Below are 27,695 nucleotides of genomic sequence, written 5' to 3' on the forward strand. Positions count from 1 at the left end.
TTGTGTTCAATGAAATGATTATTTATGGTAAACTGGTATTTGTTCTCCTGACATCTGGGGCGTTTTGAAAAATCATTGCATTGGTTTTCTTCATGTTTACTGCCAGGGCCCAGTTCTGACAGTACTGTTCTACTATGTCCAGCTGTGGCTGTAGTCCTTGTTCCGGAGGAGACATTAGAACAAGGTCATCAGAGATTTCACCTCTGTATCTCGGAAGGAGAGGCCAGGAGCAGCACACTGATCCAGCTGTACAGCAAGTTCATATACAGCTATCTCTCTCTCTCTCTCTCTCTCTCTCTCTCTCTCTCTCTCTTTCTCCGGAGGCGGTCGCTAGGGAAGTGGGCGTGGCGCCGTAGCTGGGCAGTGACGTCAGCGGGAGCTGTTCAAAGTGGTGTGGTGCTGAAGAGACAACTCTCCTCGCCTCTCCTCTTCGCTCAGTCAGCCAGCCAGTCACTTGCTCGGTCGCTCGGTTGGTCTGCAGCCATCAGCTGGTCCGTGAACGCTGGATTTCACCGCCTCAAAGATCGTTAATTAGCGCTCGAACATTACAGGAGGACAAAGAAGACAAAAAATAAACCGTTTACACATCAACTGAAGCCCATGTGGGAGAGATTTCCAACAAGTAAGTCGCCTCTTTTCTGTGTATTTCTCTGTCTAACATGTCGGAAAGCAGCAGGGATGGATACTTTACACCTTAACTGGGTTAGAAACGCTAATAAATCATAAGTGATCTCTTTTCAGCGGGATCTTGGTTGTGTAATGGTACAGATATATCCCTGCTGTCTGTAATCATCAGCCCGTGTGTGTCCACTGAGGCAAGTCTTCCAGCCGCGCCTAAATCGTACCCTGTGCCTGCCTGGGGTAAAACATTTGACTCATATTTGCATGATCCAATGGTCAGAGATGCTCTCTCTCTCTCCCTCTCTCTCTCTCTCATATACTCACGCACACACATACACACACTCTGTTTTCTTTGTAATGAATGCCTGAGATCAGAAAAGCAACTAAATGCAACTGAACAAAAAATATTAATATAAAGCATGGCAATACTCCCCCTACCCCCCCACCCCAGTCTCTTTATCTCTCTCTTTATTCCTATAGGCTATCTCTATCTGTGTGTGTGTGTGTCAGTCAACACATACTGGTTACACAGGAACACCATTATTCTAATTGTAACCTCAAATGAATTAAATTCATTTGTGATTTTGTCCAGTTTACTGACCCACTGCCAACATGTGCTGGCTTTATGGTTTTACTGGTTTACAACAGGAGACATACTGACTGGCCAATTAGTGGTCAGGCTGCTACTGTGTTTCTTGGTAGCTGACAGCTAGTGTGAGAAAGTACAGGAGCCAGTGAATCTGTTGAGAGGTGTTGCTTTTTTGATTCCAGAGTACATTTAGGTGTGGCCCAGCTGGCCTCTCCTCTCCTTGCTCTTTTTCTTGCTTGTTTCCTCCTCTTCTCTTTTCTCCTCCCCTTTCCTCCCTTCTCTCTTTTCCTTTTATGTTTACTCCTCTCCTCTCTTCTCCTCTCTCCTCTCCTTTTCTTGTCTCAGTTTTATTGCCTTGGCTGATGTGATGAAAAGGAGTCAAGCAGTTGCTGTAAAACTGTCTCTTTCCTTCATCTACACATATTCATACACTGAAAGGGAAGGGACTGGCAATCAATTTAATTGTTTCTTTGATTTTGCTTTCCTCCGAACATAAGCCAAGTAATGTGGCATTAGAATATAGTGCAAGCCAGTGTTTGAAACCTTCTTTTTCTATTAAGTCATATTTTAAAATTACTTTTTTCCATCCAGTTTGTTCATTTTTCATATCACACCATACCATTAAGTGTCATTTTCAGACATTAAAGGGGTACTCCAGCAATTTGTATTGCAGTTCTATAAGGTTGGGGACTCACAAAAAGAATGGTCAAAATTGAAGTAGCAGAGGCCAAGGTATATCCCGACTTTTAGTTCCTAGCATGGGTCAGACTCCAAAAAAGCTCGATCCTACATTTCCCATAATGCAACTCAATGCCATCTTTCATTAGACCCTCTCTCCTTGCCTCTTAAATGTCCACTTCTTTCAAACTCCACACCTCCAGTTTACAATGTAAGCCTTCTGTTAAAACCATATCATCAGGGTTATTTTTTCAGCTTTGTAAAGCTCCCTTCAAGGCCACAAAAGACATTACACACCTATTTTCATGGGCTGAGTAGTAATCTGTGAAGTGCCCTTTAAGTGTCAAAAACACAGATTTTCTTGTACATCAGATGTTAAAAACCCCTTACTTTTTCTTCCTGACATTTGAAAACCTCCACCAACTCAGCTTTTATCACTATACAATCCAGTGTTTGTGAAGCTCAACGTTATGTTCAAAGTCTTTTGGAACTTTCCACTCCACTGCTTCCCCAAGATGCACACGGGCCATCTGGGTGCTGGCAGGGTGCAGCTCGAGCTCTCTGTGCTTCCTGAAGTGTGCACAACTTGACATTTTAGCACACAGGCAGATATGTGAAAGGTGATATTGCTGACATCATGACAGGGCTGCAAAAGTATATAATGTACATTTAGAGTGTTCACACAGGATCTAATTATAGGTGGATGGAGACCAGCACAATTTTCTCTTTTTATCTATAGTGAGTTTCATTCCTCTCCCTGTGGATTTAGATCTGGGCCTGTAGCCCAACTCTTCTCAGATTTACCATTCACCAATTATCCCTGTATTAGAGTAAGCATGTGCCTTTAGTTAATAGACAATGTTTGCCTTTGATTCTGTGAGTTATTTAATATGGTTATTGGCTTTAGACCAGCTTACCAATAGAGCAGAAGGCTTCACAATATGTCCACATCTTTAAACATAATCTTGAGACTAACCTTTTCAGTCTGGCTTGCATGATGTCTCCTTGTTTGCCAGTTTGATTGGTTAAATCATCACCTTCTGTTTGATATTTTTGAAATTTAAAATGTCATATAAACCTGTGCCTGTTTCGGTGTGTTTTTTGAATTGTGGGTTTTAGATCTGTAATTTCTCAAATATCAGGCCTGATGTCTTTATTAAACTCAGTGGATGCTGAGAGCTTTGATGCTCAATATCTCAGAACGACCCTGAAGGCAGAGAAACGTTTTAATTCAAGCTCAGAACACGTTAACTGATGGATTGATTGATTTTGCTTCTGTTTGTGCTGTATTTTCAAAATTACACAAGGACATTTTTCTGATGATGAACTGATGGCTTCTTCATGCCCCCACTCCCCCACATCCGATGGCCTCTCTGTTGTTGGAAAAAAAAGTCAGCAAGGGTGAAAAGGTCAACCCCCAACCCTCCTCTCTATCCACATGGTCCAAACGGGCCTCTGGGTGTCCAGCAGGTTTCTGTTCATGACAGAGCAGGCAGGTGGTTGAGTGGAGCTGGATAGGGCAGGCAGGTGGGGGGTTGGGTGGGGCTCTCCAACAAGTCCTGGAGTCCAGTGATACCTGATAGTGCAGGATCTGGTTTCTCTACCTCTGTGCAGGTGCAGGAATACTCGTTAATACTTATCTATGTACAGTATTAGATACGATGGAGCATCTGTGGTAAATGCCATGATCAATTCTCAATTTTTATACAAAGTTTGTTAACTTGTATTTATTAGCCCGGAGGTTACTGACACTATTTGTGGTGAGATGACAATTTTAGTTTTTCTTATTGTATCCATTCCTAAAAGGGACTTTCTTCTGTCCATCTCCACAGGAAGGTCAGAGGTCAGAGACCACTACACAAAAGCACTTGTGTTGGACACTTCAGCAAGATGGATGTTTGTCATCAACAGGGCTTGTACTTGGGCCATATATTTGATAGATGATTTAATGCCAATATCAACAGTCCAATGCCCTTTAAGTGACAACTCTTAGGGAACATTTTGATTCCAAATTTGGTGTATTGAAGCCTCTCTGAAAACTCAGGGGATCACCAAAGTTATTACAATTTCATGGCAATCTATCCAATAGTTGGCAAGACATTTCACTTAAAACCACAAATGTGAACCTCATGGTGGCGTTAGAGAAAAAGTCAGGGGATCACCAAAGTCAATAGGATTCATCCTCTGGGCACCATGAATGTCTGTATAAAATGTCATGGCAGTCAGCCCAATAGTTGCTAAGACATTTCAACCTGGACCACAGTTGTGGACCGACATACCGACTAACATTGCCATCCTTAGAGTCATGCCACTAGTGTGGTTTTAAAATGCATTGCCACTAAGTTTTTGCTAATTTACTTAATCCTTTTCATCCCTTGAAGGCTCTCTCCATTGTTCCCTAGCCTCACCTCAAGTTAAGCTGATCTTGGCCAGCTCATCCATCACAGTTCTGCACCAGGTAATTTTTGGTCTCCAAGGTTTGAGTCCATCCCAGCTCAACCTTTGGGATCTGTTTCCATTCATAGCCCAGTCGCCTCTGCTTTATTTCAGTGATGATGTAATTGCTTTTGGTTTTTCTGTATAAGTCCAAGGTTGGGATCTTGTTTGGCCAAAGATGCCACATAGCCTTCTCAGGTATCCATTGTGGAATGCCTCAATCCTTTTCATATCAGCTTTGGTTTCCTGCCAGCTTTCAGCACCATACATTAGGATGGACTTGACGTTGCTGTTATATAGATGGAACTGATTAAGTATTGCTAATCTACTACACATACATGGTGATAACAGCGACAAGTCAGATCACAGTTATCATTTTTATTCTGCATTTTATTCTGTATCTATGGTTAATATGTAGTGAATTACATTTCAGTCAAATTAAAACATTTGTCCATTGGCTGGGAACTCCTCTGAGCTCCCTCAAGGACTCCTGTAGCTCCTAAACGACTCTTTGGTGTCCTCTTACCCCACATTTTCGAACCTCTGCTGCAGATTAGCTGATAGTGTAAACATGTCAAACCATGTTATGGGCAAATCCCCTACCACTCCTCTGCTTCTTCATCATGCCTGTCTTCAACATGGCTACAAAGATGAGATTTTTCTTTATATGTGTGCTGAGACTTCACACTCTAGTGCATCTCTATTATTTCCTCTGCCCTCCTCCACTAGGTGCTCTCATATGGGCTTGAATAGAGTATATTGTCACAACCACCGGCAGCATGGGACGGCTGGGTTTCCTGCTTAGATCCATGGTAAAACAAAATGCCTGATCCAAAGTAACCACACAAAGGTAGTTCAGAGCAAATACACTTTTCTTTTCAAATCTCATTTTAAATCTGAAATCTATATCTGTCCTCAAGTTGTTGCCCTGTGCAGCAGTGAGTGATCTACAGCAGAGATGAGAGAGTTGTTGTGGAGCTGTGCTGTCTTTTGAATCAATAACTGCAAACCTTGAAGGATGTGTGAGACCTGTGGGTTTATGCTGTTAATTTCAAACCATGAAGATACAAACAGGGTGTGAATTCCATGGCTGACTCTCTATTCAGACTGTATTGGCACCAGGACATGTACTTTCTCAATAGCAGGCCATATTGTACTGAAAATAATAATACTGTGTTAATGATAATTTGATGAAAAGGTATTTAAAAAGGGTTTCAAAGCTGAACTTCTGACAGGTTCATGTTAGCCTGTTAATAAGACTAATTTGCCACTTAATTTCACTTCATTCATTCAGCCTCACTGTTAGCGGATCCTAATAGCAGGTAATGTAATATTTTTCACATTGATCAAAGAAACATGTCGATCTAAGAGTTGTTGTTTCTGTATGTCAACTTACAACAACCTGTACAGCTGCATCAATCTCACCAATGGTTGTTGGATTTGTATGTTTAGACATGGGGCCTTTAAAAAAAATGGTTGCTGTCAAATTATACATTTGCCACATAAGATAGCATTAATAATGGAGGAATCTGGTGTCTACCATTTGTTTTTCTTTGTTCTTCTTGTAACATGTGCCATCAACTATGTATCACCTAAAATTGTGATTTAAAAAAAATCTTCAGGCCAGACAAAAGAAAATGTCTGTCTGGATAGATGAGAAAATTTCGTTTGAGCTGCTTGTTTGAACATGACTTCATGAAACTGGTCTTCAATGTATTCCTTCTGTTGTATGACAAAGTTAGGAACAAAGATGGATGCCATATTTTATGAACATCAGAATAATCAGAACTGCGTGATTCCGTCACTTGAAAAAACATTCACAACAGTTATGAATACAATTTATAAGCAATGTTTAGCTCTTCTGGCTCAGTCTCTTTTTCTCCCCTCCCAAGATAACATCCCATTGGCTGACACTGGGATCACTGTCAGGTTTCAGATGGTTTAGACAGTCGATTCAAGGTTGGCATCAGCATAAAAATCATCCAGTGTGACCTTGCCTGTAGAGCCGGCTCTGGCTCTTTGTTGAACTAAAGCTTTTAGCAGAACAATAGGCATGCACACACACAAACACACAAACGCACACCAAGACACACATGCGCATATGCAAGCAACCAATGTGTGCAGAAACCACTGCAGTGCTTGAATGTCCATTACTGACAGACATAGAATAGAATAGTGTTTTATTTATTTTAGTCTTTTAGCCTCAAATCTAAGAAAAATTTCATCTGTCTCATATTCACACATAATGACAGAAGTTAGGAGTGCATAAGAGACAAAAATTCTTCTGAAGTCAGGTGTGACTGCTTCCCAGAAGACACCTTATTTTTCAAGTTGCAGGCTCTCAGAGGACAGTTTTTCACTGCCTGTTCAACACACCACACATGGATTGGTGGTATGGCATCTGTCAGCTCCAGCACGGAGCAGCTCAGACAGGCAGCCACTCACTGAAAGCCTTTAGGATTAGCTATTTCATAGGATTGTCACCGTGATCCTCTACGTTTTGTTAGGACGGCCTACTTAAGGCCACATCTGGTCAGCATGTTGCTGTGTACGCACTGCATTATTGAATCTGTATAAAATGAAGGGTTCTTAATGTCTATTTGGTCAGGATAGAAGTTATAAATAAAGCTGCACTAACTCCACATTTTAAAAAAGTGCTATAGATCATTTTTCTTTTAAAGCACCATAAATGCTGCTTTTTATGTTGACCCCTTTTGTTGAGGCCCATATTAATATTTGAGAAATTAAACATGACGTATTGTCCAATATTTGTTTTTTAACATAAATGTATATAATATATATATATATGTAATTTAAAAATGACAGATTGTGGTTCTAAGAAGAGTTACATACAGTATTTCTTGGCAAACAACAGCTGTGTGCAGTGACTGTGAGCAATCTTGTCCAAAACCAGAACCTTTGCTAACTGACTGTATCTGGCAACTCACTCTAGCCACAAATACTGCACAGATAGATAAACTGTTGTTTGTCAAAAATAGCTCCAACACATACGTTTATCTAAAACCATTCCCCCTGCTTCCAGTCTTTATGCTAAGCTAGGTCCTGACTCCAGCTCTGTACTTACGTAACACAGAGACATGAGATTGATATCGACATGCTCTCTGCGATTAAAGCAAATAAATGTATTTCTCAAAGTGTTGAACTTGTCTTAGCTCAAGTATGCAGTATCTTTAGCATTTCTATACTGTGGTTACACATATGCTGATACTGGTATACGACTATCACTTCCGACTTGTTTTGAGCATTTTCTGTATCATGTGTGTATAATTTTCTTCTTCTTTCTTCTTACTAGATATCTGTTACTGTAATTCCGCTTCCAAGGTAGCATACATGAATCAACCTGCTAGTGGGCCCCTTGGGCAAACCCCCCATTCCTCTCAATGTCAGCTGTACAGTTTAGAAATGACAGGGTTGGAGTACTACCTGATGTGCTATATGGTAACAAGATAAAACATTAATTTAGGACTATGCTATTTATATAAGCACAACACTGAAATAATGATGTCTTAAAAACAGATTCAATAGAATTAAATTAGCACAAACCAGTTGATGCACAGAATGATTGGAGCCTTTGGGGCCGCTGGAGTTCTGGGGCACCGGGAAAGTTGCCTGCTTTTCCCAGTTGATACTCAAGCCTTGCAAAGTAGTAAAAGTAAAACTGCTTTGCACTGATGTAGAAAGAACTCACCCCATCACCTGTCTCACTAAAAATAAGAAACAAGATAACAAATAAGATGCACCTCTGGTTCAGGGAGTGTATCCGCCCTAAGCCAGAATATGTAGGCTGTGTTTAACAGGCAGCATATATATGTATACACATGTAGATGGGCTATATGATTATAGCATGTGAGTACTTTAGCCCTAATTAGACCCTGTAAAGCTGATTAGAGACCAGACTGTGTATCAACATTCACTTACCAATCTCTCCTCCACCCTCTTTACTCTCCTTCTCTCTTTCATTTCTACTCAGACTGTATGGGTTTCATCTTTTCATCCTGCCTTTATGTGGGCATGTGTCTTTACATCTCTCTCTCTCTCTCTCTCTCTCTCTCTCTCTCTCTCTCTCTCTCTCTCTCTCTCTTTCCCCCATCACTCTTGTATGTCTGTATCCTCCATCTGTCCATCTCGTTCTCTACTGTACATCCACCCATGCTGCCATGCTGGCAGGTCCACGTGCCAGCATGTCTGCTAAACTCTATTGCTTTTGGTTGTGCCTTGTCCAAAGAAGAGTAATGATCTAATACCAAGAGACAGAGACAGCCAGAAACCTGTTCTCTTGAGATGCTGTTTTGCTGTAATTTGGTCAAATGCCTCAAAGAAAATGGACGTTCCCTACTAGATTTGAACCTGACACTGGTCCAGTTCATTCCAGGAATGAGAAATAGAAAAGCAACCCTGTTACATTTCTCACTACTGTAGCCTATTTATATGCAGACATGATATTGTTTTTTTTGTTACTAGTGCATTAATTAATTAACCAGTTTATAACAAATAGAAAATCTCCACTCAGCAGGTTTACTTGATTTGTGAACATTCTGCTTATAAGCACTTGCTTTTATTGTAATGTATCATTATTACATTCATCTGGATAGTAGGTGGTTAAGAAATTAAAATGGCACACTTACTACGTTGGGAAACGGTCTGCTTTTGAGAAAAGGTAATTGATTTTGTCGGGTGGCACCTTTTCAGCTGACAATGCTAGTGCTGTCTCACTTCATTACTCCAGTAAATAATATATTTACGTTCATGTTACCTGATCGATCCATGACATTTTCACTGCAGGGTAACAATAACAAGGTGAATTACACAAATGCCACACTCTGTCATCTTTGCTGACATCTTTGAACATGTTGCAGATTTCAGAATACAGAATACATTCATTTTGAGTCCTGTTTCTGGCCACTTGATGAATGTAAGTCCAATATTCTCACTCCTTTAAGCTCTGCTAGCTCTTTAGCTGCTAAATGTTCCACTATGTTCACCAGCTAGTCGCTAACTTTGTCTGTCTGCTGTTTGGTGCTGGGCAGGTAGAGTAAAGTAGGTTTATCAGATCTTGGTTTATTAAAGTTGATGGGATGCGAAGTGTAAAGCCAAAAAAGGACACTTAAATACTCTGTACGATCTGAGGGGAACTGCAAAGTTGGGTGCTAATTTTCTGTGGGTTAGCATTACACACAGTCATTTGACTCATTGTTAATAAAAAAATATTGGTTGCTGCAGCTTTAAATTATGCTTAATCACGAAAATGAATAACTCAGATCTTTCTAAAAATCTGTTTTATTTATTTAGCCCAAAATCATAAATTTGTCTCAGAGGGCTTTAAAAACACATTGTCAGGTGTTTCACAAATATACAACATAAGTAGTATAAAAATCATACTTTCACTAAAGCTGCTGGCACAGAATCATATCCCACCTGAACCATGTCTCTTGGGTTTTCACTGATTTGTAGATCTAAACATGACAGGGGTTTCATCAGATGTCCAGGATGACAGTGGGCGGTAGCTGCAAAACAACTCTCAAAATGTAATGATGTGAAAATCACATAGAACAGTATATGTGAAAACTCAAAGCAGTCTGGACAAGAGCACTCCCAGTCTGCAAAGCACTTCCATATGCATATAACCATCCAGTAGCATAAACAAAAGTTTGGAGTTACAGTAACAGGAGTAGAAGGTCAACTGTCCGCTGCAGTGACTATGATTTAGCACAGACACAGACACACACACACTAACATAGTGGATACACATTAACCTCACTTGTGCTCTGTGACACATAGCGGAGATTACATAAATCATCTCATGCGTCATACATAGCACACAATTGCACACACACACACACACAGTCCCTCCTCTTCAGCCTGTATTACAAATCGTTCTGTTGTTATAATTTTAAATCCAACTGAGATGCAGAGGAGGTACTGTGCCATGCAGTCCCTGAAGCTATCCAAAATATTACAAGGGAGTTATCCCGTAAATTTGTTTTAAATATTTAATTCTTAGACTGTCAAAAGAGTGAAGACAAATGAGTCTTGAATCTAAAAACATGACAGCTTTCATCTCTGATTTATTGCTGAGAAGCGCTGGAGCTACTCCGCTGCGGCCGGCTTTTTGAACAACATCCAAAAACTTTTGCCACATTCTCATAGAAGATGCGTGTGCCATAAATCAACAGTGTGTCTTGTTCACTGCTGATGGAGGATCTCCAAAGTCTACTGATAAAATCACAGACAGAGACAGTATTAAAATACAAGACAGATCAATGCAATTGATTGTACAAAAACAGAAACAGCTCCCATACCAAAATCTCTTGACATTTTAAAATGTGATATTCCTAGCTGTTACTGAGGACTGCAGATGACAGTTTACAGTAGATACCATGGCAGTGAAAAGTGTACAGCAATGTCATAAACCAGACTTGTATTGAATGTCTCACTGTCTTGTGAGGCAACACCGATGTACCATATGAAAAGTATTTGGGGGTTCTGAAAAGAGGGGAGGGTAGTATTGTGATTTATATTTTTACCCTGTCACGGGAAGTCACATTGCAGCAGACCTCAAGCACTTTGACCATATGCTTAAATTCTGTATTCTCTACGACAGAGTATGGTCACCTATCTGCTGTGATAAACACTCTTGTAGCATTAGTTATTGCTTTGGCACGGTCCGAAGCTGCAGTGAGAGGCTACCTGAACCCTGTGGGGAGAGGGACTCGCCTTCCAGTCTGTTTTTGTCTCGTTCCGCTAATCGACACATTTGGGTGATGCTGTCGTAAATTACATGTTCGAAGTGTTTCCACATACATACCCAACTTCAGTTGAGCAATGTAGGCAAACAGTTTGACACTGATTGTTGCCCATTTAGGCTGTAACTAACTGGTAAACACTAATGCTCCCATACAGTGAATCTAAATGTCACGGGAGGATCCTCCAACCTGGCTAACCGGGCTAAGCTGAATAGCATGCTACAGCTGTTCGATAGACAGCAACTGGTGCGCTGCCAAAACTTTCCAGGTAAAACTCTCGCTCTAGAATTTCTTTTCCGCGCGTGCGAGTAGTCGACATAAACATACTATTTTGACAGTAATTGTTTGAGTCACAGGGCCAAACCTGTACCAAAAGGTTCGGGACAAATACACGTTACACCCCTAGTCATAAATGTGCATTTTGCCATATGCAGAGGCCAACAATCATGTCTTTTTATCATTAGCTACTTGTTTGATCATAACATTCAAACAAGTAGCTAACTGCTGATTGGTAATTTCACATCTAATATGCGTAATGGTGGTGCACATTGTGAAAATTTATGTTTAATTAATGTTTAGTTAGTTCAATTAAGATATCAAATGATGAAATCAGGGCACATTATCTTAAATCCTTTATGCTTTTCTTCTTTTACTTATTTGGTTAAAGGAGTTGTACCAGTTCAGTACAGTCATGTTATTTTGCGATATAATGAAGGATCGTGTTGCAGTTTTTTCCAAGAGGAGAATCCAAAGAAAATATTAGTAATGCGGGGGGGGGGGTCTCACTTTTTTAAAAGGGGGAACATAAGATTCAGCCCCTCTCCCCACCCAAATAATTTTTGTACTGTCTCTAAGTAGAAACAAGATGTTCTGTAAAAAACTGCTTGTCCTTGGGAAAAAACTAAAAACTATAATTGCTTTCAATTCACCAGTGTTCCAAAATATGAAATGTAAATGTAAATGTTGAAATTAGATCTAAATAACTCACCATGTAAATACACAAGTGCCCACCTGAACTGACTGAACCACTGGCTTTGGTAAGTGACTACTTTATGTTTGCTATGTAAACTGAAGATTATAGCATCAACATGTTCAAATTGGGGTTTTTTGCGAGATGATTTGGAAAGGGAATGGTTCCTCTTTGTAATCCATCTGAATGAGATTGGTTGAACGATATTTACTCTGGATTATACTCATTTTGTTGAAATATGTGCATCTCACTAAAGCTACATTTAGGGCGGACAGCTGTGCAGTGGATAGTGAGTGTATGTGTGTGTGTTTGAGGTTGAAGAGGGGGTTGGTTGGCTGCCTGCTGCTGTTGGCAGGTCAGTGTAAACCGACTGTGTGAACATGGAGAGATTATATTTTTACCGCTGGTCCTGTCTTTACCTCTGCTGAGAGGATGCAGAGAGGAGGATTTGGGTTTGGTTGAGTTAATCTTTCAGTCAAAGGTTTATATTTGGAAACTGTGTGTGTGTGTGTGTGTGCTGTCAGTCATCTACCCGTTAACTGATTAAATCATAGACACCCATATCATTCAGACTACTGACAATGTAGACTGATATTTGGCTCTATTCCTTTGCAATTCTTATGTATTCTGCAACTAAAACAATTGTTTCTATGGAACACACGTGAGCTGCAGTTGTGGTTGTGTTGCCGCTCTGTCTGCCCTAGAGGTGCCCTCCTGTTCTAGCTCCCAAAGGCCCTAATCTACTTCTTGTGTGAGGTCAGAAAGAGGTGCTTTGGGTGGAGTCGTGTGTGTGTGTCAGATGTGGTCAATGTAATTGAACCATATGGCTTTATAATTTCATGGAGAACCAGCCACACACTGATAACGGGTATGAAAGTCAAACAAACGAGTACATGTGAAGACCGCACAATATCCGTCTGAAGCTACACACATGGTCTCTCATTACCTGCATGGACTATAGGCCATGTTCTGACCTCAGTGAGTGTGTGTGTGTGTGTGTGTGTGTGTGTGTGTGTGTGTGTGTGTGTGTGTGTGTGTGTGTGTGTGTGTGTGTGTGTGCGTGCGTGTGTGTGTGAGAGAGAGGGGAGGGCTGGGGAGAGAGGCTGAGAGGCAGCCCTGTACGGTAATTAGTGAGGTGCTGAGGTTAAAGATGACATCGAGGCAGGGTGGGCTGCGGCTCTGTGCTGCATGTTAACCTGATTTTAGACTTCCTCCTCATTTTCTTTCTATTCTCAGCCTCCCATGAGGGTAATTCAAAGGGTTTGTATGGCTCAATAGATTCAAAATGCAGAGTTACAGATTCAAATACTGCAGCTGGCAGCATTAATTAGGTTGGGTACGCACAGATTTTGTTGCAACCAACGGAAGGAACAGAGACGGTTTGGAACAGGACCTGGTCGTTTGGCCACAGCCTGCCTGTTGCTCAGTCTGTCAGGCTACAGACGCTGCTTTGTTGGGGCTTGCAGATGCACCCTGTGAACCTAAGTGAATACAACTTACAGACAAAACAAGGGTATTCAGGCTATGCAGATGGTAAATTGTTAAAGCTTTGACACACTTTTAAAGCTGCACTAATCAATAGTGCTGTAAGAACAATGGATCAAATGTGTAATTTGAAAGGTGTCGCTTGTAGTGCCTAACCCACAGAGAATCAACACCCATCTCTGCTGTTCCCCTCACCTTTATGTAGCGTTTTAGCCGCGTTCAGCTCATTGTTATGGTTTTGTGGCCCGCAACTTCATTGTTTGGGTTCACTCTCACCGCTCTTATCAGCATTGTTTCCAGCAGCAGCAGACAGCTGTTGTTAGCAAAAAAGCTCTGATAAACCCACTATACACTATTTCCCCAGACAGACAAAGCCTTGCAGAGACTAGCTGGTGAACATAGTGGAGCATTTAGCAGCTAAAGAAACGAGAAAGAGAGCTAAAATGAGAAAGATTGCTCCATGTCAGCTGGATGTGTAAATAGGCAACTGTTGCAAAAGACCAGAAGAAAAAATATCTTCCATTGCAGCCGTGTTTGCAAATGTTAGTAGTCAACTACTGTACCATAGTTCTAATGCTAAGTGATTACAAATGTGAACTGCACCAGCTCCCTGCCTCACTCTCAGCTGAAACAAGCACCTAATATCACACAAATGTAAACAATCATGTGGGAACAAGATAAATACAGGGCATCTTGAAGTAAATCCCAGGCAGAACCAGCAGGATTATATGTTACATAAACTCTGACAATCTCAGCCTTTCATCCAAACCACTGAACTAAAGTCAGCAAAACCAAAACCCATTTCAAGCCACATTAACACATTCATCTTCTCTAAAGCACAAAAATAAACTTTATTTAAAATTCATTTCAAGGTAAGACTAGTACTGTGGGTGTGTGCTACAAGGGTTCCCTTTTCTTTAACATTTAATTTCATTATAGATTTAGCAATGAACTCAAATAGGGCAATTTCATACACAGAGCAAATATGCAAATAGACAATACTTATTTGAGCAACATTGCTTTATGGTTGAATTATTATAAATCTGGTATTTCAAAATGTTTATCTCCTACCTTTGTCTTTACTATAAAAACATCACATACTGCTGAGCCTCCAGTCATTGATAATGAGAGCTCCATCTTGACTTAAAGCCGTGTGGTAGTCTGTCAGTCTAATCAAGCTGTCAGCAGCTTAACAAAGATCTAGGCAAAGCATGGAATAGTACCAAATGTGTGCTTCAGAAATCAGCATTTACTGTTATCTTGAATGCATCACATTTTGTTCCATTGACAAAACAGCAAAGTGGATTAAAGGACTCACAGCTCTCCACTCCATCTCTCAAAGGTTTCAGCTTTTTCATTGAGGAGGCTGACATGTATACATCAACCCAATTATTAATTTTTAATTTTACATACTGATATATATGAATATTTTACATCATAGGTATCGTTGATATATATGTGAGGGATTGCCCGTGCTGATATATATGATGTGTTTATTGATATGTTGTCAATGTGTTTGCAATAGGTTTATACATGATAAGTGATCCATAACAATCAAATATAGCATGTAGCTACCAAATAATAGAGGACCAACTATCTGGTGCATAAAAACATCTAAGCAGACAACACAACAAATGAGAACAATGATGAAATGCAAACAGATAGCTTATTAAAAAGAACCAAACTACCAACCAAACTAGACAGTGTTGCTGTGAGCCCTGCCTTCTCAGAGATGACAATGATGAGTTCTCAGTTAGTCAGCAGCTACAGTATAAATCTATCTGCTATGTTACATAGTGTTTACAGTATATAGGCTGTAAATAGTCAGTCAGCATAATCTAACAGTGTGGAGTCTAACAAGTTGCCCGTTGTTCAAGGTACCGACACTCTTTTGTTAAAGAACCCTAGTTTATATGAAGAATATAAGGAAGTTAAGTAATTCATTTTAAATCATAGTTTTTTATCCAATCAGACCCCAAGGTACTTTTAGTATGAAACACTTTTTAATTGGTCATCTTTTAAAGTTTTGATAGTCATGTGTAAAGGGTGTGATGAATAGATCACTTTCATCAGCACAATAGTATTTTTATTAACCAGGGAACCTACAGTAGCTTCTAAGTGAATAACAGAGAATCTAGTATTGAACCCTGTGGTACACCTGTAACAGCAAGGAAATCTGCCTGATACACACATCACACATCAGCAACCATAGTCTGAGATTGCCCAACCAGTTCATTTTTAAGCAATTATATGTATTGTTAACAAGCCATGTTTCAAGTGTTTCTAAAGAAATACAGTAGTATATCAGCTGTGGAAAATGAAGAAAATTAAAAAAGAATTTAAGTCAAGACAGGAATTCAGCTCTTCCTTATGACGGCATACAGAGGCCATTGTATGTAAAAAAAAAAAAAAAAAATTAAATAATAATTATGGAGCCAGGTGAAGTCATAAATTCATGGGGGAAATAACTTGGATATTCTCTGAGATTAAAGTGGTAAATTTACAAGAAAAATCTCACAAATTTACGAGAAAAAAACTTCAATATTCTCTGAGATTATAAAGTCATACAATTGCGAGAAAAAGGTTTGTTAGTTAGTGGATGAATTGAACACAGACATTGGGCTCAAGCTAACTCTTTGGGCCAATTAGTGCATTGCAACTTGTATTCCACTTGACCATGCTGGAAGGGGACGTGAGAGAGAATTTATTTATTCTCCTAAATTTATGACTTTATAATGTCCGAGAATATTCAAGCTTTTTCTCGTACATTTTTTTTTTTTTACCTACAATGGCACTAATACACCGTTGTACTTCTTTATATTCAAAGCAAATATTGATGCTCACCATTTTACAGACTTTTATCAGTGTTCTGTATCAAGGTCTTGGACCAGATTGATGGGAACTTAAAATAAGTCATCAGCCAAAAGAAGTGAATTTGACTGTGTAAGTATTTTACACTAAATTTACATAGTTATTGTATTTATTGGATTACTGATGACAGTATGTCTCATTTAGGCAGTGATAACAGCCTGTTTTGCAAATATCATAAATGTAGTCAGTAAGAAAAGTTACATTTAAAACATTCATTAGTTGAAGTGCTATTTTTACTAACTAACAATAAAAGTCTGGGATCCAGAAGGTTTCCATTAGTGCTTGCCGCTACTTCCTTAACAAATTGTACCATAAAAAGGTTATTGCTTTTTTAACTCTTTGTATAAATGAGTCACTAGAGGCTGAATACAGTATGTGTTCTTCAACAAATTAGCATTTGTAATATTATATAATCTATAATTAAATGTCACTTTATTGCATCAAGAACTGTATTCTCAGTGAAAAGTAGGTAGAAATAAGTCCCAGATGTAGCACATTGGCCATTTTCCATAATTTTGTCGGATTTCCAAATGAGTAATGAGTGAGTGAGTAGTAGTTGTAGTATTAATACTGAGTGTACATTAGAGTATTACTAATAAAAAAAGATGATTAAGCTTGTCTAAATAAACACATTTATTTCTTAATTATATGTACAGTAAGCCTATCTATTGGTGATTTTAAGGCCATTGCTTTTTCCCTGCCATATCCTTTGTTCTTAACATCTCAGTAATTTAAGAAGAAAGGAAGGATTGCACAGCATCCCAAGATTCATAATTCAAGATGACTTTATTGGTCCCACAGGGAAATTTGTATTGGACATAAAGCAAGCACATAAAAATAAAACAGCTTTAGTGCTATAACAAAAATAACAAAAAAAATACAGATACACTTTAAATCCAAATTTTATGTCTTTACTGTGTGTTTTAGCAGTTATTTACGTTAAGGCAGCAGGCGTTCTGTATCTGGTGGCAGTCATACCACATTAAGATCATTTCAGTGGTGTCTCTTCCTGTATTAAATAATATTAAAAAAACTGCATGCTGCTACAAAAATTCTACAGCTTGTCATCACTCTGAATAGTGTGAACTGAAGAAGTAGATGAACCTGCTCAAGAGATAATACCAACCATTAATCAGCAGCTTAGCCAGCCACTAACTTGTAATATTCAATACAGTATGTAAATCAGTATGATTTTAGGACAAGGCTAGAATCTGAAGCAGTCTGGTGAGTTATATATGAAATAAAGTACATATACATTACAGAGCCTTTAAAACGCCACTGATGCTCGTTCACGTCAATGATGCACCTCAGCTGCTTATGTTAGCATTGGTGAAACTAGCAAGAGACAGCTAGATTTATAGAAATTGGGCCCAATTTGGGCAACAATTCTTTTTTTCAGACCATTAGAGAGTTATTTGCCATGAGGTGCCATGTTGAATTTCCAGTGACCAGTATGAGAGAGTGAGAGCGATAACACCAAATTTGACACACCTGCTCCCCATTCACACCTGAGACCTTGTAACACTAACGAGTCACATGACACCGGGGAGAGAAAATGGCTAATTGGGCTCAATTTGGACATTTTCACTTAGGGGTGTACTCACTTTTGTGGCCAGCGGTTTAGACATTAATGGCTGTGTGTTGAGTTATTTTGAGGGGACTGCAAATTTACACTGTTATACAAGCCGTACACTCACTACTTTACATTGCAGCAAAGTGTCATTTCTTCAGTTTTGTCACATGAAAAGATATAATAAAATGTTTACAAAAATGTGGTACTCACTTCTGTGAGATACTGTATGCTACATTTCTAACTTAGATGGTTCTGTTGTTGTCTTTAATCCATACTTTATTTCATGTACATTTCTATTCAGTATTCACACAAGAAACATTGCAGTTTAATCTTGTCTTAAACTATAAACAATGGCAACAATGATCATTTCCAAATGATTTGTACTGTATGAAGATGTAAAAGGACATCTCTTTTTCAGTCTCTCTCTCTCACCCAAACACTTACTGTGTTTGCCAGGAGCTGAACTTTGGGCCGTTTCCATAGCAACATTCACCACACAGGTGACTTCCCTCTACATTTACTGATTATGTCCTCATCTCTATCCCTCCTTTTCCATTTGTTCTTTCCATCACCATTCCCCTGAGCATCTATAAAGTTTGACAAGGTGAGAAAGTCTCCATACTGCAGCTTAAGTGATTCTAAATTTGTCTGGGTTAGGGTTTTTCATGATGATGAAGAGAAAAAAATGAAGATTGTTTTTGGTAAACCTAAAATGCCAAAACACATTAGGCAATATTCAGGACTGAGAGTTCCCTCTGAGCTGATAGCTTTAGGTGCTGTCCAGAAGGATCCAAGCACGTGCTAAAGGTTCAGTGAGGAAGGAACCTGAATCCCCTCCAGGTGTAACAGAGCACAATCGTGCAGATCTGTATAATTGAGGTATGAAGCACACATTATGCACATGACAGGAAGTGCTGTCAAAAGTATGACAAATAATAACTACAACAGGAAGAGGCTTTGGTCATAAAGGGAGAGATCAACACAAGCAGTAACAGCAACATGTAGGGAGGAGGAAGCAGCATTGTAGTGCTTGGTCCTCCAGTTCTGAGGCCAGAACCTTGTTCAAGGGCAATGGCAGGGGTATCCCTAAAACATAAGATGCATGTATCTTTTGGGATAGGAGGAAACCCAAAGGAACATGAAGAGAACTTGCAAAGTCCATAAATTAAGGCGCTATACACCATGAGTGAAGTCAAACCCAGGACCTTCTTGTGAGGCAACAGTGCTAACCGCAGAGTCACTATGGTCCAACTGCACTTTTTCTGTGACTCATCAAGATTACACAGTTTGGACTCAGTCTGTCTTTTTAAAGTGCTACTTTTATTACATGATCCTACTTCTGGGTTTTAAGAGGAGAAAGTAACCTTGGTTTTAGTTTAGTTGTTTAATTAAAAATATATATTTCTAAAACTGTAAAAAGCTGTATAAATGCACTTTTAAACTTGCATTAATAGATTTTTTGGTCACAACATTCGCATATTATTATCACATAAATTTCCTATGATGTTGTAAAGTTATTGCCTATTTACACACCCAGCAGACATGGAGCAACATTAGCATTCATTCATTGTGTTTCTGGTGAATGTAAGTTCCACATTCGCTCTTTGTTTAGTTCTGTTTTGGTCTCTAGCAACTCCAGAGGAAAGTATCTGGCCCTTCAGTTGCTAAATTCTCCATTACATGTATGTTCACCAGATAGTTGCTAACTTGGCTGTCTGCTGTTTGGTGTTGTGCAGGTAGTGTACAGTGGGTTTATCAGAGCTTTTTTCATTGAAAACAGCTGCTTGCTTCTGGAAAGAACTTTGAAGAGAGCAGTGAGACTGAATCAAAATAGTAAAGTTGTAAGCCGTAAAACCAAAACTATGAGCTGAAAGACGCTAAAACATTCCATATAGCTGAGGGGAACTGCAAAGTTAGGTGATAATTCTCTGCTGGTTCGCTGACCTTTAGGAGAAACCCACTCTTCCTGACGCCTGACTTCAGACCAGCCGGACCCTTGATGCCCAACCCACAGCCGCTCAGCGGCCAACTTGCAGCCCCCAGATTCGGCACCTTCCCATGCCACAACCATCTCTGACTGGACTGTCGCCCTCCTCCAGCGCGCCCTCACTGGTCCTCTCGCTCCACCCATCATTAATCCCATGACCACCATCAAATTCCCCTTGGCCTCTGCCGTTCCCCCTGTCCGTCCACTTTCGGCCGTACGACCCTCCCACGTTTCACCTTCCCTCAGGCAGCAAATCCTGTCAGGTAATTACATCGACTTGCTCTTCCAGCCATCTGCTTGCACTACTGCCAGTCCTAGGGAGCTCTCAACACCCCACAGTGCGACCCAGCTCAGACACCCCTCACCTTTATGTTCCAGGAAACTCACAGCAGTAGAATTTGCCCACACTTTTTCCCTGTATTATGACACCATTTGTACTTACCCGACCGCAGTGCTGAGCTGGACAACTATCATCTTGAATTTGACCCTACGGTTCGGCAGCACCGGTTTCTTCACATACCACGTCCTTTTCACATCCCAGGCTACAGGCCACCTCCACCAATTCAACCAGGGCACTTTCTGGGGTGCCTTGGCTCAGAGATCTACTGCTACGTATTTGCGGCACACTCTTCCCTGGCTTGCGCCTTGTCCGGGGCCCCATCGCTGCTCCTTTACCCCGCCATTTTGCCCCACCCACATGTATTCCTTCCATCTTTTCAAGGCTTAGTCTGGCTGTCCTTTCACCTCCCATCATTCCCAAACCCCCTACCCCTACCCTAATCTCCATCAAATTCTGCTCAAGTCAGGGATTTCTCCGGAACTATACTCTGGCCACTTCTTCTGCATCAGAGCCGCTTCAACCGTTTCCAGACAAGGAATCCCAGACCACACCATAAAAAAATCTTGGCCGCTGGTCTTCTCAAGCTTACCACAGCTACATCCACAGCCACCTCATCTACATCCAAATAGCTCATTCTCATTTAGTTACTGAAGTTAACTTTTGGGGATTATGAGGTCTATTATTTCTCTAACTTTTAAGGTTACTATATATTTCCAACTTAGGTTCATACAGTTTGATGTCTTTGCCTTTAATGCGTACACACATTAGCGGATATCCTCTTGATATGGCCCCAAGGAGACATGGTGTGGGCTTACAGTTTCCTACCTAAGAGTTTAAAGAAGTGACGTTAATCTTTGTTTTGGTTCTGCTTTTTAAAAATCTATTTCTGTATCCATGTGTCCATGTGTGCGCATACTGTGTAGGAAATTGAGAAGTGTTTAGAAAAGGCAACACTCCCACTCAGTGACCCATGCACTGGTTTAAGAAGCTTTGGGGATAGAAATACTGCACCTTTGCTCAACTTCCTCACTTCTATGTTAGTGAAAACTCAGCAGGTGTGGTTCACCCCTCTAATGTCAAAGGGATACTCAACTTTACTGTTAAATAATTAAAAAAAATAATAATTGTGAGAATAAAATTCTGTACAAAGAAGCAGCAAAAAGTGTTGAAGATGTTGGGACTTGAGAAAATTAAATTTAGTTAAAGGAAAATACTAGTATTTTATAACCCGAGTCTTATTGTCATAATTGTGGGCATTCTGATTATGGGTCATTCCATATTTTTACTTACCATGTAAATATTTGATAACTCAAAACAACAGCTAATCAAGGGGCCTACTTTCTATATAGCAAATTTTGGTCGGACAAGCGTTTAAAATGATTTATGTAAAGTTGAAGTTTATATGGAAAGCTTTAGGAAGCTCACGCAGCTTGCCCTGGTATAATTGTTTTGTGGTGGTGAGTGAAAATTAGCATGACCCATGGCAATGGCCACAAAACTGGTCACAAACTGCTTTCTAAGTAATGACAAATGACAGACTTGCTCTAGTCTCAAAATTTCTGCTAATGCAGATCTTTACTGTTAGTACTTCTTTTTCTTGTTCTGTTTTAGTCTGTCTGCCTTTCTAATTTGAGTTCCAAGACAACCACTTTTCTTGCTGGTTTGGCTTTAGCAAATTTCCCCTCGCAGTGTAGTCGTGCCATGTGGGTACTCATTTTCAGCTTCTTCAACATTCACAACCTGTTGTGAAGTTTGAAAAAATGCCTGGTCGTCAGTGTGATTTCCCACAATGTTTTGTTTTGTAGCAAAGCTGATGTACAGGGTTTTCATCTGACATCAGAAAATATGACCTTGCTACTGGAAGCATGTTGGGAAATGACCACAGGCGATATGTTTTCTAATTTAGGCCACATGATGGTAGGTTTCTCTGTTTTGTGGCTGTTTGGGAAGGAAGACAAACATAATTAAAGTGCCATGTCATCAGAAACGTCAAGCGTGTTGGTAAAATAGTGAAAGCAGCTTGTGAATATTAGAGTGCTGCAGCCCATGTGGCAAGTGGATATAAAATACATTTCCTTGGTCTGACTGAGAGTGAAACTTGTTCTTGTGTGATTGTGTTTTGACAGTGGATCAGCATGCAGCTGTTAGCTGTAACAAATGTAGAATAAATCAATGCTGAACAATCTATACTGCTCTATCTGCAGCCAGGCCAGAGAGCAGAGTACAGCACGGGAGTGTGACTGTGACTGATGTATATGTGAGTGTGTGTTTCTGGGCTGGCATAGTGTGTGTTTATGTTTGTACCTGTGTGCACAGATAATGTGCATTCTCATGCCCTGGTCAAGTATTGATGACTTAATGTACTGAGAGTGTAAACTCATGTCTGTCTGCCTTCATGTCTCCATGCCTGTTACTGGTTGTCTATATGTGTTGGTGCATGTGTCTGTATGTGTGTGGGTGTGTGTGTGTGTGTGTGTGTGTATAAAGGGTGTTAGATTGATATTGGGGGAGGGGACAAAGGTCAGAGTTCAGTAGGACAGAGAAGCATGATATTGAAAACAGATGGGAAAAAATAGAGAAGAGAAAGGATGAGGAGGGCAGACGGATAAGAGGAAAAAGGAAAAAACAAGAGAAAGTATATAATGTGAGTTGAGGCTCACGTTTGTGGTTGTTTCTTCACATATTTGTCCATCTGCTGTTCCCCCGGCAGTACTATTTATTTGACTACATGATTCTTGTCTATATGTATATGTCCTCGTCATTTGCTCGTGCATACAACTGGTATAGAGGATTTGCACTTCACAAATCTGTGGAACCATCTGACAGGGAATCTACAAATACCATAGATATATAGCAACCAAGGCACACAGAGAGAGCAGCAACGTGGCTGGCCAATCCCAGGTGTTATTTTTCGAATTCAAGTGAATGCTTTGACTTGCAGATTTGCTGTGCATTTCAGCCTCAAATATCTGCACGTATGCTAATGATGATTAGTTTTGCAAGTTGTAGTTTATAGGTGGAGCTGATCGTGGAATCGTCTTAAACTGCAGTTGTTCTAATTATCACTAGATGCACGTTCCAAGAATCTGTGACTGCATGGAAGTGGTAGAGAAAAGTCTTCCAAGATACGCAAAGTCAAATACTATTTTTATAAGATTTTATGGTTTAAGTAGCTAAATTTTAATTTCTTCTAATGTGTTTGGTTCCACGTTGTCTATAAGTGCATTTACATGGAAATTAGCATTCCAGGGCTTTTTGAAGTATGTGTTTACACATGTAAACACCATATTGTGGTTTCAGAAACCTGGATAAGCCTTTATCCTGGTTTTGAGAAACCTGAATGAATACGCTACCTGTAGTACTCCAATAGAAACCTTGATACTGTGGCATGTAATACTTTATCCAGGTTTCTCCAGTAGCAGGTGCTTCCTCAGCTTGAGTTACATGAGTAGTTAGTTATCTGCACGCTGAAAGAGAGAAAGTCTGACACCGGTAATGCAGAGGATACATTTCATTGTTGCTCTCGTCTTCCATTACTGCTGACCGTATGATGAAGGGAAACAAAGCAGAGAGGTAAATGCTCTGGTAAATGACCTAAACTGGGTCCATCCTCCACTGCTGAGGTGGCGGACTTGTGGAGAAATCAAAGACATAACAGTGTCTGCACAATATACTGCAAAATCTGGTTACTTACATACCAGAGACACATGGATGTATTAAGAGAGCTGTACAGCGCAGCTACTCAGCCTTGCTGTGAATTTGCCCCAGTGGTCAACTGCAGTGCTGCAACTAAAAAAATCCCCTGTGGCTCAAAAAGTACTTTCCCCATAGACCACCATTATAAAAGAGACATATGTAAAACTGTTAACAGGACACCTGGAACTGCAAACAAGGTCAATTATTACTCATGTGTTATGAATTTCTAAACTATGAAGGTTATATATTTGTAAAACATTTCTCAGAGCCATTTTTATGTGCATGACATCATCCCAATGTAAAGTCTGAGTGGGGACAGAAAACCTTATGTGTTAGTTGAGCAATTTACCTTCAACTGAATGGGCGAACTTGGAGTCCAGTATCCAATTCTCATAATACATGGAAACCATGCACTACTACAACTGTGCTACACTGACGTCCATCATTCTGAGGTATTGATCCACTACAAACTGGGTGCTCTGGATTACACAGAGCAAACACAGCAGCAGCTCTGCACACATTCATGCAAATGTACATACAGGCAAAGGGCATGCGCACAAGAACACATACAGACATTGTTCGTCTGAGCCCATATGGATGGCTCCCCAAAGGGCTGTTGGGTAATTGTGAGTCATGATTATAATCTGCTAAATGTGAATGTAGCAAGTAAGACTGTGCTTTGCAGTGGGCAGGTCTGAATGTATTTGTCTTACAATGGCTGTCAAGTGGTCACGCAGCAGTTATGATGAGCGAGATAATGATTTGTAGAAAGCAAGGAAGGAAGACATTAGTAACTCTTGTTAGTGTAATTGAGTGGCTTCATTGTGTATTTCCCTGTTCGAAAGTGACTCCAATTAGTGGTGAACATTTGGTACGTAGAGAACAGAAGAAGCATCTCACAAGGCAAGCTAATTATTGACTTGGCTTTACTTTCTCCTTGTCCTCACAAGATTGTGTCTATGTAAAAAATGTACCAAGCCACTTGTGAAAAAACAAAGGCAGGTGGAGGATGAGGGCATCTTCTAGGATTTTCTTGTTGAGAGAGAAAAGACAAAAAAGAAAATTGGGGAAAGAACTGAGACTAATAGAAAAAAGGGCCATACAGGTTAAAATGAAACATTTAATCTGTGAGTAGATTATTTTGTGAGTTGTTATATTGTAGAACCAGTTGATATGTGAACATAGAATAGGTTATAAACTGTATTTTATTGGTCATGACATCCTAAAACAGGGAGGTAAAATTCCACTGGACAATTAAGGATGTTGCAGTACTTCAGCTGAGATTACAAGAAGTTTGCAGCCTGGTCAGGCCCTGGAGCTCTTCATACTGTATGTGATTGTAAGGTCATGAAAAACAGGAACCATTTTGAGGAGGTAGAGATGACCTTTAAGATATTGCCTGGCACAGAGATGGATATTGGTAACTGGGACATTATGGATAGCAAAGTGGGCCAATAAGTCTATGTATGCCCCAGTCATCATCATAGAACAACCCTATTGTCAGACAAGAATGTCAGCATTGGAGGATTAAGGATAAGGATGTAACTCCTAGGGATACTGGGCTGCATAGAAATATCACAGACAAGTCACAGTGGCAGTCATACGCGGCTGATGACATAGTGGGCCCTAAATCAAAAGCAGATTAATGGTAGAAAGGCTGTAACAGCAGCCTTTGTGTTATGTAAAAGTGCAGAGGTGATGCTCTGCAGAGCGATTTATTAGGTCATGTACAGGAAAGAGAGACGGTAAATGTAGGAGAGAGAGACAGAGAGCCAGACTGAGACATGAAGGAGAGGACAACATGAAACAAAAGGTCATGGGTTAGAATCAAAGCTATAATGTCACTCAGTTAAAGGACCATTGCAGTGATGTTTTAACCCTTTTCTACTTAATTATATATATTATATATTTCATGTTACTGCTGACTGTTTTTCCTACCATCCAGGTAGTTGTTGGTATATGTTAATTTCTATGTGATGAGAAAATGTTTGAGATAGATCATCCATCACAATGAACATCATGATGTCGTTTTTTGTGTTTTAAGGCAGTTGAAAGTGTCTATTGTCGAAAGAGCTTAGGATTAAGAGTTTAATTGGGAGGATGTGTGCTTTCATGTGCTTTTGTATGAATCAGTAATAATTTTTTCCTCAAATCTCATTTTTATTGCCTTTTCAATGCAATAAGTTTCGGACCAGCAGCAGAGTTTTCACTCTATTTTCTTATCACTTGTAAGCTACAGAGACGTTGAATTTCCTGTGTGTTAAGAAGCACACAAAGGTATTTTAAACGTTAATGGTGTCTGTGCAATTACACTTCAGCTAATTAACTTAAATTACAATAAATGTGTTTATATTGTTAATGTTTCTTTGCTATATTTTTAGCCATGCTAGCGGCTCTAGTGATGGCAATGTTGGTCGGTGGGTCCGCTACTTTGGTTTAGACTAAATTATCTCAACAACTATTCGATGGATTGCTATGAAATTGCATACATTTTAGACATTTATGGTCCCCAGAGGATGAATCCTAAAGAATTTGATGATCCCCTGCATTTTCCTCTAGCGCCACCAACAGGTTGACATTTGTGGTTCAGAGTAAAAACATCTTAACAATTGTTAGATGGATTTCCATGAAATTTGCTTCAGATAATCAAGGCCCCTTGAATATGTAATTCTAATGACTTTACTTTGATCCCCAACTTTTCCTCTGGCACCACCAGCAGATCAACTTTTTCACTTATTCAGTAAAATATATCAATAACTACTACATGGATTGGCATCAAATTTTGTACAGACATCCATGGTGTCCAGAGCATGTGTTCTAATGACTTTGGTGATCCCCCGACTTTTTCTCCAGCGCCACCATAACTGGACATTTTTGGTTTTTATTCAAATATCTCAATAACTATTGGATGGATTGTCGTTAGATTTGGTACAAACATTAAATCCCCAGGATGAATTGTAATAACTCTGGTGATCTCCTGACCAGCTGTAGTTTATGTTTTGTGCTAAGTAGCAAATGTTGATCAAACATCAACATTGTTATCGTGACCATGTTATCGTGCTGATGTTAGCCAACACACTGTGCCTATAAGTACGGCCTCACAGAGCTGCTAGCAGTGTTGCCAACTTGGTGACTTTGTCACTAGATTCAGTGACTTTTCAGACCCTCTAAGTAACTTTATTTCTAAAAAGCAACTAGCAACAAATTAAGCAACATATTCAATTCAATGCACAACCTGATCTGCATAAACACAATATTAGCTGTGCCACTTCATCCTCCTCAGTGTAAAGAGGTTCCTTTATTGCCAGGAAATAATTAAAAGTGACATTGCAACTGCATTTTTGCGTAAACTTACTGGCTGTGGAGTCTTGTGTTATTTGTGTTACTGCATGCACAATGACTGATCAATTAAAGAGCTGGACACAACCAGGAAAACACACACTGAACATGTTGCAAAACACAGCAACATGTACACACATACACGTTTCTCCGACAGTAATACATTTTGTTTGCTTGTGGTTTCCAGTCTTACCATACACAAACATATACTATAAGCATACTGTATATGTGCAGCATACAAACACATACATGGTCATACAACCTCCAGAGATGAGCTATAATATGGCTGTGAAATATTGAGGGTAATTAGCTGCAGGCTCTCCTCTGGCTGATGATAAATAATTTG

At 39.8% G+C, this 27,695-nt stretch overlaps 1 protein-coding gene across 4 annotated transcripts in view; it reads left to right on the top strand.

The window, feature by feature from the left end:
- Positions 1 to 367: 367 nt before the first annotated feature.
- smpd3 (sphingomyelin phosphodiesterase 3) overlaps positions 368 to 27,695 on the top strand; it is a 76,795-nt gene continuing 49,467 nt past the window's right edge. The window contains exons 1-2 of one of the 4 annotated variants that reach the window (XM_044193851.1): positions 368 to 622; positions 742 to 861. The gene's annotated coding sequence lies outside the window, so the exon portion shown is untranslated. Of the gene's footprint in view, positions 623 to 741; positions 862 to 4,269; positions 4,347 to 27,695 lie in introns of all 4 variants that reach the window. The other 3 variants (XM_044193852.1, XM_044193849.1, XM_044193848.1) reach the window with 3 other exon arrangements.

This window comes from Siniperca chuatsi, linkage group LG4 (genome assembly GCF_020085105.1).
Source record: "Siniperca chuatsi isolate FFG_IHB_CAS linkage group LG4, ASM2008510v1, whole genome shotgun sequence".
In the NCBI taxonomy this organism is placed as follows: domain Eukaryota; kingdom Metazoa; phylum Chordata; class Actinopteri; order Centrarchiformes; family Sinipercidae; genus Siniperca; species Siniperca chuatsi.